The 17,327-nt window shown below is 41.1% G+C and overlaps 1 protein-coding gene across 2 annotated transcripts in view; it reads right to left on the reverse strand.

Moving 5' to 3' along the window:
• Window positions 1–16,690, reverse strand: part of PLEKHM3 (pleckstrin homology domain containing M3) — a 181,040-nt gene extending 164,350 nt beyond the window's left edge. For both annotated transcript variants that reach the window (XM_045868108.3, XM_045868106.3), the window contains exon 1: window positions 16,456–16,690. The gene's annotated coding sequence lies outside the window, so the exon portion shown is untranslated. The remainder of the gene's footprint in view (window positions 1–16,455) is intronic.
• Between the last annotated feature and the right edge of the window lie 637 nt (window positions 16,691–17,327).

The following is a 17,327-nucleotide window of genomic DNA, read 5'->3' on the forward strand; positions in this document are numbered from 1 at the left end:
AAAAAGAGGCAAGGAAATCCTGTCTGCTACCACATGAATGAACTGTGAGGACATCATGCCAAGTAAAATACGCCAGTCACAAAAATACAAATGCTACACAAACCAATGTAGATGAGGAATCAAATGTAGTCTAACTCATAGAAACGGAAAGTAGAATGGTGGTTTACCAGGGGCTCAGGGGCTGGCAAAGAAGGAGGTGGTGTTTAAGGGGTATAGATATTCAGATTTGCAAGATGAAAAAGTCCTGGAGATCTGTTTCACAGCAATGTGAATACACTTAACACTACTGACACATAAAAATGGCTAAGATGATAAATTTTGTATGTGTTTTTCACCACAACTTAAAACAACAAAACAACAGGCAGAGAGTCAGATTTTCTTGCGCGCAGTAGTTTCCTTGGAGATCTAGTCCAGCAAGGAAGGACTGCAGCTCTACCAATTACCAGCAATGGGACTTCAACAAGTCACTTTCCTCTTTAATTTCAGGTTTCTTGTTTGCAAAATCAGCAAACTAATAATACTTCTCTCTCAGGACAGGTGAGAGAATTAAATAAGACAATACGTGGCATGGTTCCTGGCACACAATACGTGACCAATCGTGGCCTAAAAGCCCTTACCTCAATCTGCTCCACCATCCCTCCCCCATGAGCTCATACTCTCCCTACTGCCAACCCTCCCTGCCATCTGGCCACACTGGCCTCTGTGCAGATTCGCAAACTTGTAGGCATGTTCTCACCTCAGGGTCTTTGCACTGGCTGTTCCCTCAGAACCAACATGACCAACTCTCTCCTGACGTGATTATTCATGTCACCTTTTCAAGGAAGCCTACCCTGACCATCCTATTTAAAATTATAACATACATCTTCACCCTGGACATCTGATTCCTTTTACTCTTTTTTTAAAACAAACTTATAATTTTAAAAGTTTTATATTTACAAAATTATTGCAATGATAGTACAGTGAGTCCCAACAAACCCCACAACCAGTTTCCTCCATGTGACACTTTACAGTTATACAGCACATTTGTCACAATTAATGAACCAGTATTAATACATTATTAACTAAAGTTCATATGTTACTGGGCTTTCCTCAATTTTGTCTAATATCCTTTTTCTGTCCCAGGATTCTACCCAGGATACCACATGACATTTAATTGTCATATCTCCTTAACCTCCTCTTGGCTGTGAGTTTCTCAGACTACTTGTTTTTTGTTTTTTTTTAAGATTTTTTTTTTTTTTTTTTTTTTATTTGACAGAGCACAAGTAGGCAGAGTGGCAGGCAGAGGGAAAGGGAGAAGCAGGCTCTCCGCCGAGCAGGGAGCCCGATGCGGGGCCCAATCCCAGGACCCTGGGACCATGACCCGAGCCGAAGGCAGCCACTTAACCGACTGAGCCACCCAGGCGCCCCCTCAGACTACTTGTTTTTGATGACCTTGACAATTTTGAGTATAGGCCAGGTGTTTTATAGATTGTCCCTCAACTGGGATTTATTTGATGTTTTTCTCACGATTAGACTAGAGCTATATGTTTTGGGGGGAAAAAACCACAGAGGCGAAGTGCCATTCTCATCACATCATATCAAGGGTAGATACCTATCAACATGACTTACCGCTGTTTCTGTTAACCTTGATCACCTGGCTTGACCCTTTCTCCTTACGCAATTACCATTTTCTAAAGTACCACTTAATTTACTTATTTATTTAATGTTTAGTGTTTCTATCTAATAAAATATAAGCTCCTCAAGGGCAGGAATTTATGCTCACTTTGTTCACTAAGGTATCCCAAGTGCACAGAATAGCATTTGACATGCTTAAAAAAAAAGGGGGGGGGGCGCTAAATATTCAGGTGTTGAATGAATGCACTGTTATTCCTTTGCATGACATTCATGGCCTTTCGTGACCTATGCACCTCTCCAATTTGTAGATTCTAACCAACATTCACCTTGCTGTTTTACTCCTCCATGCTTCGCTCCAAGTTGGGGAGCCTTTCCCAATTGCTCAGGCTCTCTCATAGCACCCTGGGTTTGCCACATTGCCTTGAAATGATTAACAATCTCTATCCCATGTATCCCACTCCACACTCTAAGTGACTGGACGCCAGGCAGGGTGCCTTACTTAACCTCCTGTGTAATCTTTGTGTTTTCATCCTTTGGGGCTCCATTTTTCAACCTCATTCTTTTTAGAACTTCATCTTTTCCCTAGGATATATATGCCTCAAATTCACTACAATACCAGGATCTAATGCCAAGTTTAGTCTCTATAAGTAAACACCTCTTCCTAGCTTGCCTCATTTGGTTTTGAAATTAATTAATTAGAAATAACAACAGCATATTCAGACAGGTCAAAATATGTAGATTATGTTCCTTTGACAAAGTGAACTAAATAAAATGAGTGCGTAGGTGCAGTGTGGTTTGCCTCAGCACAAAACTGGAAATTAGAAGCTAATTAGAACTGTGTTCTAAATCTGGCTCAACCACACACACGTGCTGGGTGGCCTCTGGCAAACCATTTAACCTCTGGGTGCTTTACTCAGCTACCTGTATCCAATAAAGTCGCTAACATCAAATTGCTATGCCTGTGGATCATTCACTAGGTAGTTGTTCCAACATGCCTTTAAAAAATGTAAACTGTAATTATGGAGCACTCCACTGGACCTCACCCATTCAACAACCACATGCTCCTAGTCTATACCTTCAATGATGTGTCAGCCCAACAAAGGCAAAGTCAGCAACCAACTACTTATAATACACTACTTTTCAGCCAAACTCCATAATCTATAGATATTTTATCTTATTTTTAAACAAAATACCCTTTCTGTAAAAAGGGTTATTTCTTCTATTTAACAGACTGACAAACGGAGGTCCATTTGTCAGTGCAGGAATAAAAGCTCAACTGAAAGAATCCCCTGCATGCGTCAAAATGTAACAGGATGGAGAATCAGTGTATTGCTATTTTCTAACAAGGAAATCTGCTGTTTACATGCTCATTAGGCCAGGCTAATTAAGAGGATGAATACGGCAGTCCTCCCACACCGAGGCAGAAGCAGCTATGAGCAATAATACCAGCCCAACCCACACAAAGGTGCCATGTTCTCCCAAGCTGGATGGTAAAAGTGCTGACTTCCTCCCACTTGACTAAATGGCTTGTAATCAGAATTTAATGAGTGCTGAGAGGGTGTCTTAGAAGCAGCTGGACTAGAGAGAAAAGGGCAATGCCGAAGACACCTAGGGTGAACCGTTTCTGCCAGTCCATTTTCAAACATGAGAATGAAGAGGGATCACCAGGACGGTCAGCATATGTGGCTCTCATGTGTTCTTCACTTTGGTTAAGGCTGCGGCTGACTGAAAATTTTCTAATATATATTTTACATATATTATATATATATATCTAATTATCTATAGATTTATATTATCTATCTATATATCTATATTATATATATCTAATTATCTATATATTTATATATCTATATTATCTATATATCTAATTATATAATGTCAAAAATCCACCACAGAAGGATCTGACCCTAGTAAAATATCTTTCTGGACTATGAGGCTGCAAGAGATAATGATTTTTTCAGGTCCTCTGACATGACAACACCGTAGGCATGTGAATGGAGCACAGGCAAGCCACAAACAGCAGATAAGGACATGGTGTCGCTGTGGACCTCATAAGGAGTTCAGGGGTCTTTCGGAGGAAAAGGATGGCGAGAAACACAGATGGAATCCCATTTCATAGGCCCAGAAGGAACATTAGAAGGCTACATTCTATACAAGTTTTAATAAATGAGAAATCTATTGCTACGTAACACATCAGGAGAATAAAAAAATATAAGTGGTAGAGTGTTTTCCCAGTTCTAAAAGCAATAAATATTCATAGAAACTCTGGAAAATACTGACAGATATGGCAAAGAAAATAAAAATCAGTCATGATCTCATAACTCAGAGAAAATAGATCAATAGTTAGGTGTGTTTTGTCCAGTACTGACTTGGAATCAGATTATATAGATATAATGTGGGCACACTGTCTGTTTACATATATGCTCAAAAAGCAAGTAACACTAACCTTGAAAAAGAAAAACAAACCAAAAACAAGCAATGTCCCAGAATGTGCTGTGCCCACTTACACCTTCAGCCTGGCACAAGGCTCCACTCGACTGAACCTCCCTTCTAGAGCTCTGCAGAGACTTCCTCAGTACACAACCACTAGTGTTCTTCCAAGTCCTGACCCTCCTTGACACTATTAACCAGCCCCTCCTCAAACATCTCTGCGGCCTCACAGACATCACACACTCTGACCTTTTCTCTCATTTCTACTGCCTCATTCTGGGTCTCCATCTTTCTCCTTTCCTTACTGGTCCCTTCACCAAATGTGGGCATTGTCTGAGCTCTCTTCTCTAACTCCAGCTACATATTCTCCTGAGGTCCATTTATCCACACTTGTCAATAATTACTTCTATGTTCATGCCTTCCAAATGTCCACTGTCGGTCTCAACCTCAGGCCTGACCTCTGGTCCTAGGTTCCCAACTATTCTTAAGACTTTTCTACCTGGCTTATCTCATAACAAAATTAAGCTCAATTTGTCTAAAACCACAATCAGTTATTCATTCAATAAATATTTGCTGAATGCTCACCATGGGCTGGGCACTGTTCTGGGCACTGGGGGGACAGTAGCAAATAAAATCCTTCAATGAAGCTTCTGTTGACAACAAGGCCAACTGCTCACCTGACACTCTAAACCTTTCACAACCTTGGCCTGGCTTGCCTGCCCAACTGCTCACTTCTCTTCCGTAATATGCTCTTTTCCTCCAAACTGCAATGCTATCACTCAAATTTTGTTCTCCCAACTCCAAAACCTTACTTAACACAGTTACCGCTGAGGTACCCTCTCCCCACCTCTACCTATGAAATTCTATCCACTCTACAAGATTCAATGCCACTTCTTCCACAAGCTTTCTTTAATCCCTGATCCTAAAACAGCCTGCTCTTTTCTTTAAATTTCCACAGGATGTCTTTGGTACTGTCCCCACAACATACTTTGCACGCTGCCTGTTCTTTCTGAAATGATGACAATAATAATTATAATTTAACAAAAGCCCGTACTGCGCCAGCTACACTGCTTGGTACTTTACATCCCTAAGCCTCATGATATATAATGTATTATTACCTCCATTTTACAGACAGAAAATGGAGGCTCAAAGACAAATAATCTGTCTGAGGTCACACACCTACCCTACTGGACTTACAGCAACTTGAGAGTGGTGATTTTGAACCATTTCATTTTTATAACCCCCACTGGGCCTAGAACTATGGCTAGTATACAATAGCTGCTCAGTAAATATTTTTTAATGAACAACTGAATAAAGAGTAAGTTTTCAAAGCACTGACACCTGTAAATATAAATACCACCCTGATTTTCTGGCAAAAGTATATTTGAATTCATTATAAGCTCATTTAAGTAAAATCTGACAAAACATAGGTTGACTTGAGCTTTTAAGATTTTTCTTAGTAGAGAAAGCTTCTACGCTATAGAAACCAGGTTTAAAAACAACATGGCAAGGGTCAGGCAGCCAAGACCTCACCTAGACCTTTTATAGAAGCAAAAGCACGTATGCAGCACTAGGGAATTGTTTTGTGAACCACTGCAAGTCAGTAGTTGGGCTGGTCTCATTTTCCACTGACTTAGAGCTCAAGCTCTTTCTAATACCAGTAAAGAGATGTTCCCTTTGAAATACACCAGGCAATCAATTTAAAGCATTTTTCAGTACAGCTCTGTGCTTGCTTATTGTTTGCCACTTGCAAAATCATTGAGACATTTGATGCCCCAAGATGTTTTCCCAGAAACTAACCTAAACGTAAGCATGGCACTTCAAATCTCAGACTGCTTTGCCGTTGTAGGCAGTGATGTTACTATGCCCCTATGTCAACCACGGGACTGGAAAGCCAAGGCTCCTGATCAGGGAATCCCATTTCATAAAACCACCAGAGTTCCAATATGTCCCGCTTTTAGAAACCAAACAGACACAAACTTCAGTTATGTGTCTAAAAATACAGACTCAAATGTTTTCCACTTCCCTTTACCTCCACAGCAAGGAATAGAGATTAAAAAACAGCAATAATCGTGCCTCGGATAAACCTCATTGGTTATGAGACTGCCACAGCACAAAATATACCCACTCAAATTATCTAGGGCTGAGGTGAAGTAGGCGAAAACTTCCATCATAAAAATTGCATCTTGCTACAGTCAGCCTCCAACTGCAACAGGGAATAACTTCCTAGTCCGCCCAGGTGCCATCTGAGCCAAGCCAGCTGGCACCAGCTGAATACATGACAGATCACAACAATAAAGGTAACAACCACCAGGGACGTTCACTGAGACCCCGCCATGCAAGCTACCCAAAAAGAACCAGGGAAGTAGCTTTAAAGATATCATCAATTCATATAACCATTTGGCTCTACTGAGAATAATCATTTTCATATGCATGGCTTAGAGTACGGTTTATAAAGTGCTTGGTAAGCTTCTTGATAAAAACTAGTAGTAAACAGAGAGAGGTAAGAAAAAGTAGCAGGATTACTTTAAAGATGAAGAAAGAGAAACCAAGATGACTCATCTCTTGTCAGTCAAAGGCCCTATGGGGAACAAAAAGAGGTTCCTGGAATCCCTGTCTAATCACTGAGCCAACCAAGTTCAATTTCCCTTTAAATCAACTTAAATCGCTTAGGGGCCCTGATGTTAGAAGAACCATAAACCGTAAGTAGATTGAATCCAACAATTCGCCACTCAGTTTTGAGTTTGTTCAATGGGACAGAGGTGTGGCAATGAGAACACAAATTTCTGAGACCAGAAAGGGTTAATGTCCCAGCACTGCCTTCTAAGCTGAGTGACTACAAGCAAGTCAGCCTGACTCAGGACTTCCGGGCCCTCCTTATCTGCAAAATGGAAATCCTGCCAATGCCTGCCCCCATCTACCTTAGGGAATAGTAAATCACAAATGCAGATAATGTATGTGAAAGTTCTTTGTAAAATCTAAAGCAATTACTATTCCTATTAGAAGCTAGCTGATTGCTAACCACACAACCATTTATACTCAGCAAGCCTTTACAAGGATGGACCAAGTACCCCAACACTGTAATAGAGGCTAGGGACACAAAACCAGAGCTGCCCTAGAAGCATGTAACAGCTGGTGGGGAAACGTAAAACCAAGTGTAAACAGTGCCTTAACAGAAGTATCCCAAAGGTGTAATGGGAACATAAATAAGTAATCATTAATAATCAAGAGATAAAGAGTCATAATGACCAAACACAATTAAATGACCTAACACTGAGATGACTTCAGTTGGAAGAAACCAAAGACAAAGTAAACAAACAACCAAACAAAACCAATCATACCTGCTCTAGAAATGATGCTGCTTCTGGCATGAAGCGGTCAACCTTTGGTAAGAGCTTCAAAGGCTCCACCAAAGGGTAAGCTCAAAGTAAACGAACAATGGCACAAATGTAAGGCATCAATGCAGAGAGCTCTTCACAAGCTGCCCAAGTCTTTCTGACCCATAGAAACATCACTGGCCAACAGAAAGCCTCTGCTGCATGGCTGGGATGTCATGGGAAATGAATAAATGCCTCACTTCCTGTTGACTTTAATTCCTTAGGTCACTGCAGCTGATTAGCAGAAGGGAAAATACTTACAACTTTAACCTTCAAAACAACAATCAGCTTATGGGTTAGCACATAGTCACAAAACCATTTCCCATGGGCATGTAGGGTGAATGTACATTAGAAGTAATTAAATGATTTTTTTTTCGTTCTCTGCTGCAACTGAACCTGTTAAAAAGTGAGCCTTGGGTCTTTGTTTAATGGCATCCTGAGAGTATCGGACCCATGATAAGATCTAAGCAAAAGGTGACTCCTTATTTGAAAGGACAGACATACTCAGTGATGAGGAACTGCATCCATGACCCCTTCCTCCCTTTTTTACTTAATCTGTGACAACAACCTTGACTACCAAGCAGCCTCTTACAATTCTGTCAGGAAATAAGCAAGGCTGGCAGAGGCAGACAAAACAGCCTATGACCTTCAAAGATAATGACAAGGTACGGTAAAATAATAGGATGAGTCTTTGTTATTTTACTATGTACAACATGAAGGTCAGAAAAATCTCTGTCCATCAAACAGAACAAAGGAAAAGTTTACAAAATATGAAGGAGAAGACAGTAGGAACTATATTTTCATCTCCATTTCTGGATTTAAATTTCTTTTATTATGGACTATATTCATGAGTATGGAATGGATTTTTAGAAAACAATGCAACAGCATGTAAACATTCTGGAGTTGTGATTGGTGCATATTTCTTCAATTTTTTTAAAAAAGATTATTTGAGAGAGAGAAAACAAAGAGGGGTGAGGGGCAGAGGGAGAGGGACAAACAGACTTCCCGCTGGGTGTGTAGCTCGACATGGGACTCAATCCCAGGAGCCTGGGATCGTGACCTGAGCCAAAGGCAGACACTTAACCGACTGAGCCACCCGGGCACCACTCTTTAGCTCTTTTGATTTGACATTAAGATGATAGGCATATGATTACTGGGACTCAAACAGCTGCTCATCATCCAAGACTACCACTACTAAACTCATTAAAAATGTCCCGCAAAGGGCTCATTCATTGTAGACGGACACATTTAAATATGGAATGATGTATTTAATAAAATATTTAAAAACAAAATAAAGACAGTTCTTATAGTTCCTAAGCCAAGACCAAGGTTAAGAAGTCATAGCTAATATTTTTGAGTACTTACTAAGGGCAGTCATTATTTAAGCCCTTTATCTGTATCATGTTGTTAAATCCTCACAACAACCCTATCGGAGAGCTGCTATTATTACCGCTTTACAGACACTCAGATTTAAACAGACCAAGTTATGTGTCCAAAGTAATACGGCCAGTGAGTGGAAGTAAGACTCTAAAATGCACACACAGCCCTGTATGGCATTTAATAGCAAATTAATTACCCTGAGATAAGAGAGCTAAAATTTTACATACATGGTGCTCTGAATTTTAGTGTCAAACATCAGCAACTTTAAATTGTTTATTATTAATAATTAATAATAATTATTTAAACTATTTATTTTTAAATCTTTGTTAACCCCACAACTCAGAAAGTTAAATGCTAATTATCATCTTTATACCCAGGGAAATAGTTTATACCTAATTTATTCAAAAAATCATGTCTGTAATACTTCTGTGTCATTGTAAGTTCTCTGAGGGAACAGTGGATGAGAGGTCCCTGAACAAACAGAGTAAAAAGCTGTTCTCTAACTAAATAGCTAACCTCAATTCTCTTAGTGACCTTGAACACATTACTTTGAATGTCTGCAAGAGTATAATAACTGTGACTTCATTTAGGCCAAATAAGTGCTTTTGCAAATGTTGACATAGTCCTAATTGCCCAAACCTTTTACTAATGTTTCCCTAAGACATCATTTTTCATTCAGCCAATAAATAGAAACACTTGTAAAAAATGTTTACTTAAAAAAAAAAACCCTGCTAATAAGTGTTTCTGTCAAAAGGATTAAAGAAATATTTTCAAATTAAATGTGACTATAGATAATTCTAACATTTTAACTATTAAGGCATACCCAAATAAAGTGCCTCCTTCTTTTGGGGGTGGAATAGGGGTAAGAGTATCATTGTACATGGGGCTCAATCAAAGTAACAAAGTTGACCCTCAACCTTCAGTGTTGTTTCTTAAGTCTACTGAAAGATGATATGGCACACTACCAGGAATCCACAGACATCATATCTAACATTTCAGTGAAGGACAATCACTTTGGGACCATAAAACCTAGAACTGGAAGACCTCAGTTTCAACATTCTATGCACAACGACCAGAGGTGTGATTCTGGGCAAGCCATGTGAACCTGAATTCCAGTTACCTTGATGCAGGTCAAATAAGGATACCCGTCCAACCCGCTTCAAAAATTTTCTTGGAGAGCAAGTCAAATGACATAATGCAGTGCTTTGTGAACTCCAAAGTACAGGATACAGGACGCAGACAGGGGCTGTGTGGTGCCAGGGAAAGGGTCCGCATTCTCTTTGATCTCCTCTCATTATAAACCAACGAACTGGTACAGAGGAGTGACAGCAATCAGTTCAGGAAACTCTGGGATAGGTTTTAATCTACTCAAGGAATGCCTGCACTGTTCAAGGCAGCGAGAGTTACTGTGTTTTCTGCTTTTCTGGTGGTCTTGGGGTGGGGAGATTCAATAGTGCAAGTGCATGATGATTCAAAAGGAGTATCTCTCCTCAAAGAAGAAAAACCAAATAAGTAAAACCCTCCCTTCCCCTCCAAGTTCCCCTACAGCTAAAATATGTTCTCCTCCTACCTTTTAATTCCAAGTTTCTAGGAGAAACTTGCTCTTTATGCTTTCTGACTCTACTTCTCCCCACCCATTCATTCCCTGCCCTGCGCCGAGGCAATCTGGTTCTGCCCTAGCTGAAACTGCAGAGGCAAAGGTCATCAACAATTTCCTTGTTGCTAAACCCAGGAGACTTTTCACACACGTCGGACCTGACCCCTCAGCAGTATCTGACCTATTGAACGCCCACTTTGCATTGCTCTCACGAACACACCGATGCAGCCTCTTCTGATGTTTCTCCTTTATCTCAGGATGCTCAGTTCAGTCCTCACTATGAGCTCCCCTTCTTATGCTCATATCATAAATACAGGTATTCCTCCATTTTCCCCACAACCCTATTAATTCCTCTTCTATCTGAGTGATCTTCATTTCTGTGGCTTCAGCTGCAGTCCATGTGGTGGATGAGGACCAGATTACTCCCCTGAGCTCTAGACCCACAAATGCAACTGCCGTTTGGATGTCCCTAACTCCTAAATGTGCACAAACCCAGCTCCTCATCTTATCCTCAACCTGGTATTGTCCATACAGTGAAGGACACCATCATCTGCCCCAGAAGGTGAACAGCACCCTTGATCCGTCTGTCTCCTTCACCCACAATCACTCCAAAGAGCAAGTCATATTAATTCTACCTCTACCACATCCTTCAAATCTACCCATTTCTCTCTTTATTGTCTTAGTTCAGACACCACCACCCAGTCTTCTTCCCTTCAGTCTTGCCCTCCTCTAATCCAGTCACCACACTGCAACGGAAGTGGGCTTTCTGAAATTAAAACCCTGATGTCTTCTGGAAAAACCATACACTCCTTAACATTGCCTGTAAGAGCTCATGGCCACTCACTTTCCTGGGCTCATCTCTTGAATCTCCCTCTTCACCCTCCATCCCACAACACACAGGGATACAACTTGGCTAATTTTAATTCAGCCGTTGGGTCTCTGCTGAAGTATCACTTCTTCCCTGACCTCCCACGTCCATTTTAGTCATACCTCTTATATGTTCCCATAGCATCCTGATCTCAATTATAATGCCTTTCATGCTGTGTAAATTGGCCTGTTTACTTGTCTGTCTCCCCCACTAAACCATAACTTTCATGAAGGCAGAGACTGTGCCTGTTTTATTCAGAGTTGTGCTCCTGGCTCCAAGTACAAGAGCTATGTGTCACGGTACAAAACAAGTGCTCAACTCTTACTTGTTCAGTCAAATAATCAATGAATCCCTGAGGGTAGAAGAGAAGTTGTTCTGGAAAAGCTAAAGTGCTGACTCAAATGAATCAAGAACACGTGGGAAAATATCATTTAGTCAATTTCCTGGAGCATGAAAACTGCTGGTTACCTTTCTGATGCTTTCTAACATGTTCCCTGTTCTGTGACTGAAACCTACATTTACAATCACATATACAAGCCACAAAGTAAAGTGGATATTTAGCAATTTCCCCATTAGATAAATGTTCACAAGTAAACTGGATAACGCAGAACCAGGCAGCTTTAGTTTGTACTGAATTATAAACTGGTTACACTAATCAAGGTAACTGGACAAACAAATCTCTACCGTACTCACAAACATGGCATATAATCGGAGAATCCAATTTGAAACACATAACTCAAGTTAACAGTTAATGTGTATGAAAAAGAAACAAAATGTTAATGAAAATAACATGCCTGACATCTCGATACAATGGCTTCAATATTTTAATGTTAGTTTTTGCTCATAACTCACGTTGCCATCAAGACTAATTACATCCACAGACCAAATACAGTCTTTACCTTATTGTCAGTATGAAGGTAAATTATGTGGGCTTTTTATTGTCTGTCTGGTAACATCCACAGTAGCCAACGAAGGAGAGCATACACAAGGCATGAAATTTACTACTGGTGGTCATTTTTATCATAGTGGCACTCAGTACTCAGTTCTCAGAATTATTTAGCTTGCACTAGAAGTTCTAAGCTAGAATCCGGTTCAGCTACTTATGAACCAAATACAAAATCACTTTAAAAGAAAAAGGATGAAGAAAAAAGCAATTCCTTGCTAGATATCCTTCCACACGGTTTCTTCTAAGGGATTAACATTCCCCATGAAGAAAATCACCATCTGGCTAGTGCCAATGGAGCAATAGACAGTTTCTGGACATTTCTTGTAGGTGTGTGAAAATAGAGCAAAATGAAAATAGGAAAGGGAACCAGTGGGGAAAATGAAAGAGTATCAGTGCTCTGCTGCTCCTGGAAACTGTCTAGAGATGGAGAGTCCTAAAAAATCTGCCCAAATGATTTAATCTTTTCCAGGTTCCTATTAAAATCAGGTCTTCTGAAACAAGTAATTAAAGTAGTACCCATCTACCTACCTGCTTCTTAAATATGTAAATGTATAGCTTGGCTTCAAGTATTGTGGAAAGGCTGCATACATGATTAAACTGGAATAGAGAATGTCAAGTATCTGATAAATATTCAATGAGTATTAGCATTGGGTGTTTTGTAACGCAGATGTTACCGGCCTGGGTCCAGCTTGGTTCTCCTAGCCAGAACATGCAGATGTCTTTCTTTTTGCAAATGGTTACATATCCATCACAGTTCTTTGTTTTCCACTTGTATAATTAACCTGGGTCTAGAGCCTAAAGCCTAAAATACATCAATGTATGAGAAAACAAAGCTACATTAAGCATTTGTGAACATTAACTGTAAAAATATTCCTAAGTTCCTTTGGATCGATTGCTAGGAGTATTAGGTCAAGTGGTAGGAGCATTAGTGAGGCTGTTCATACATTCAGCCAACGAGCTTTTCAGAAAGGTTATACCATTTGCTCACCCCTCACAGCATTTGAGAGTATCTGCTCCACTGCGCACTAACTAATGTGAAGAACTGAAATTGTTAACAATCTATGTAAATTTAAGAGCTGGAAAAATGGGGCCCTGCTGTTGTTCCAATCCTCATTTCTTTGATTAATGAAAAGAGAATGTATTTTCATATGTCTATTAGTCACTTAATTTTCTCTTCTATGGATAGTCTGTTCCTGTCTTTTGCCCACTTCTCTGCTGGAGTCTGTATTAGTTTTCTATGGCTATATAACAGATTTCCCCAAACTCCGTAGCTTAAAGCAACACCTATTTCTTATTTCACAATTCTGAAGGTCAGAAGTCCGGGTGAGCTTGACAGGGTTCCCTGTTCAGGGTCTCTCTCAAGAGACCAAAATCAAGGTGTTGTTGGCCAGGCTGGACTCTTATCTAAAGGCTCTGGTGAAGAATCCAGTTCTAAGCTCATTCAGGTTGTTGGCATAGTCCAGTTCCTAGGTTGTGCCCCCAAGTCTGAGGTTCCAGTTTCCATGCTAGGCCACCCCCAGAATTCTAGGCATCCTGCATTCTTCAAGGCTCCTCCATTCCTTCTCAAGTGTTGCCTCCACCTTCAAAATATCAACAGTATGTTGTTCCTCTTCAAGCTTCAAATCATTTGGATTTCCCCAGCCAGAGAAAGCTCTCCACTTTTATGGGCTCCTGTGATTAGATTAGGACTACTCAGGTATTTCCCCCATTTTAAATTCAACTGTGTCCTATAACACAATATAGTCAAGAGTGGTAATTCATCATCTTTACAGGTTGCACGGATTAGGGCATGCAATCTTGGTCGAGGGGCATTTTTAAAATGCTGCCTGCCATTTCTTACCATTTGTTCATGCTCTTGATAAAGCTCAATTGCATGAATTTACCAGATAAATGAACCTTACTGATGACTGTAAGAAGCTGCATTTTCACAATGGCAAAGGCAACTGTGGATGGGGCTACTGTGTGCTAATATGAATTTTGAGGGGCATCTGCGTGGCCGAGTCGGTTAAGCCTTGATTCTGGCTCAGGTCATGATTTCAGGGTTGTGAGACTGAGCCCCGCATTGTGCTGGGCATGGAGCCTGCTTAAGATTCTCTCCCTCTCTGGGCACCTGGGTGGCTCAGTTGGTTAAGCGTCTGCCTTTGGCTCAGATCGTGATCCCGGGGTTCTAGGATCAAGCTCTGCATCCGGCTTCCTGTTCAGCCCAGAGTCTGTTTCTTCCTCTCCCTATCCCCCTCCCCCCTGCTTGTGTGTTCTCACTCTCTGTCAAATGAACAAATAAAATCTTTAACAAAAATTTTTTTTTTAAGATTCTCTTCCTCTCCCTGCCCCTCCCCCTCCTAAAAAAAAGAATTTTTAGTACCTAACTTTGCCAACACTGATATTTTTTTTTAATTTTAATCGTGGGAAAATACCTATAAAATTTGCCATCTCAGCCATTTTCAAGTGTACAGTTCAGTAATAAGTACATTCACATTGTTGTGCAACCAATCTATAGAACTCTTCATCTTCAAAACTGAAACTACACTCATTTAACAAAACTCTCCATTTTGCCCCTCCCCCAGCTTCTGCAACCACCATTCTACTTTCAACACTGGTTTATTTTTAGTATACGTATTTTTAAAAAAATCAATGAAATATTTTATTTTTTAGTAATCTCTACACTCAACGTGGGGCTTGAACTCATGACCCGGAGATCAAGAGTCACATGCTCTTCCGAGCCAGCCAGGTGCCCCTTATGTATTTATTAACAAACGTGTACAGCAATTATTACACGTACTGTTCTAATGCTTTAAAAATACTAATTCATTTAACCCTCATAACAACCCTATGAGATCAGTACTATTATAAGCTCAGTCTATAAATTCGGAAACACAGCAGGTAACTTCCCAACATTATACAATAGGAAGTAGCTACACAGGAACTAGAATCCAGGTAGCCTGGCTTTATAGTTCTTGCTATGAACCATTACACTGTGAAAATATTCATTTTAAAGACAAACTCATAAGGCATTAATATTATATTACCTCTTTGATGTACTTGCTTTCAAAACACTTCTTTTTTTCTAATTTTTTAAAAGATTTTATTTATTTATTTGACACAGAGAGAGAGAGAGAGAGAGAGCGCGCACAAGCAGGGGGAGGGGCAGCAGCAGAGGGAGAAGCAGACTCCCTGCTAAGCAAGGAGCCGGATGTGGGGCTCCATCCTAGCACCCTGGGATCATGACCTGAGCCAAAGGCAGACACTTAACCGACTGAGCCACCCAGGCGCCCACAAAACACTTTCTATGTGCGATTTAATCTAATACTCTTCTACTAACTAAAAGTTAGACTATGTCATGGAGACATGTCTATATATAGCCCAATTTTTGGTGAAGGCATTTTCGAAGTTAATGAAATGAAAACTGCCTTGTATTTGATTATAGGTACAATTAAAGCTTACACGTAGTCAGGTTACAATAAAATACCTTATGAATGAATACACATTGCAATTCACTATGACTACTGAAATTAAATTAAAGAAAAAAAAAGTGTTTCTCTTTTCCAAGGAGAAAAAAAGGGAAAAAACTTCCAAATGAGTTTACAACAGCATAGCTCAATTTCAGTTTAACCTGTTAAATTCAAATCTGCCCTGCTTTGCAAGCTATAAATCTAGACCAATCTCAGTTTACCCTCAATTATATATCTCAGTAGCCATTTATTTCATTTATTGAGTGGGTCTGAAATTTCCTTATCCTGCTTTTTTAGCTTAGTAATCCTCTCATAGAAGACCAAATCATGCTTGTCATCAGTCACACAGTATCACTTACTACACATTAAAAATGATCGGAGTCCACAGAGGGAACAATCGCTGTTGCTCGAGGAGCCCCGGCGTGATGTGAGTGATAGGCTCTGCTGAGATTTGGTTTCTAGGACCCAGGAAGCAGGGAGACTAAAACCAACGCACAGGACGGGATCAGCTATTTCAAACTGCTTTCTGCTTATATACCCGATGTCTAAAAATCAGCAGACAATATGCATCATGTAATCTCCCCTCGCCCATTATCCACGCCACTGTAGTGCAGTCTCCGGCACGAAATCAAAACCAGAGCACGCAAGAAACAGCAAAATCATCGCCACCCCAGGGATACCCTCGGATATCTGTTACAACGTTGTCATCCCCACACCCTTCCCCCACCGGCCAGCCAGGCAGCACAGAAGCAGGCGGATGCTCCCCTGGCCGCCGGCTGGGCCTCTCCCCTCACCTGCGGGGCCTGCAGCCTACTCCTGGCTGGGGCTCGGCTTCGCAGCGAGCCCGCCTCACCGTGACAGCCCGCCCGGCCGCCGACCGTCCCAGCCCGGCTGTCTGTTTACAAGCGCGGCTCGCGGTCCCGCTCTTAAAGCCTTCCCCCGAGCCACCCGGGAAGCGAGACCCGGCACACAAGGTTCCTGGTCGCAGGGACGCGTCTTTTTTTGCCCCGGGATCCGGCCGCCGGGCAGGGCCTGACCGCGCCGCCAGGCCTTCTCTCCGTTTCCTTCTGCGCGGGGTTTTGTCACACACATTTTGGAAACAATGGCGGGTGCTGCAGAGTCTCCTCCCTGCTCCTCCCAACGCCCAAATGGATGTTTGCAATTGGAAAATTTCACCGGGAACATACACAGGATTGGACCCATTTTTAGCAGCTCCCTCAGAAAATTACTCAGATAAGTTCTTTCTGGAAATAGGACTTTTTCAACCTGGAGGTTGCTTCTCATTTCAGGTTTGGAGCTGCGGAGAAAATCCATTTTCGCTGTCCTGTCCTGTTGTAGACAGCAGGTTGAAAGCAGGTGATTTTTGAGGGGAGGTCTTCGACCCGCATTCGGATTCCCAGCGAAACAGAAAGTGGGGGGTGTGTGTGTGTGTGTGTGTGTGTGTGTGTTGTGTTTATATATGCACCAACTGGCCCCTGGGTGCTCCTTAGTAAGACATCTCATCCCACCGAGCCCACAGGGATTCGGGCCGTTTCAAGAGGATATGCTGGTCTAGCGGGACAAGCCTGTCCTTGAAGTTTCTCCGCTTTATTTCCTATCATAGCACACTTCCTAACCTTTTTCTCAATTTATAATTACGCATTTATTTTCCTTATTTTATTGGCTT

This window comes from Mirounga angustirostris, unplaced genomic scaffold, assembly GCF_029215605.1.
Source record: "Mirounga angustirostris isolate CCGP_5_RB_7025 unplaced genomic scaffold, mMirAng1.0.hap1 SCAF_3, whole genome shotgun sequence".
Classification (NCBI taxonomy): domain Eukaryota; kingdom Metazoa; phylum Chordata; class Mammalia; order Carnivora; family Phocidae; genus Mirounga; species Mirounga angustirostris.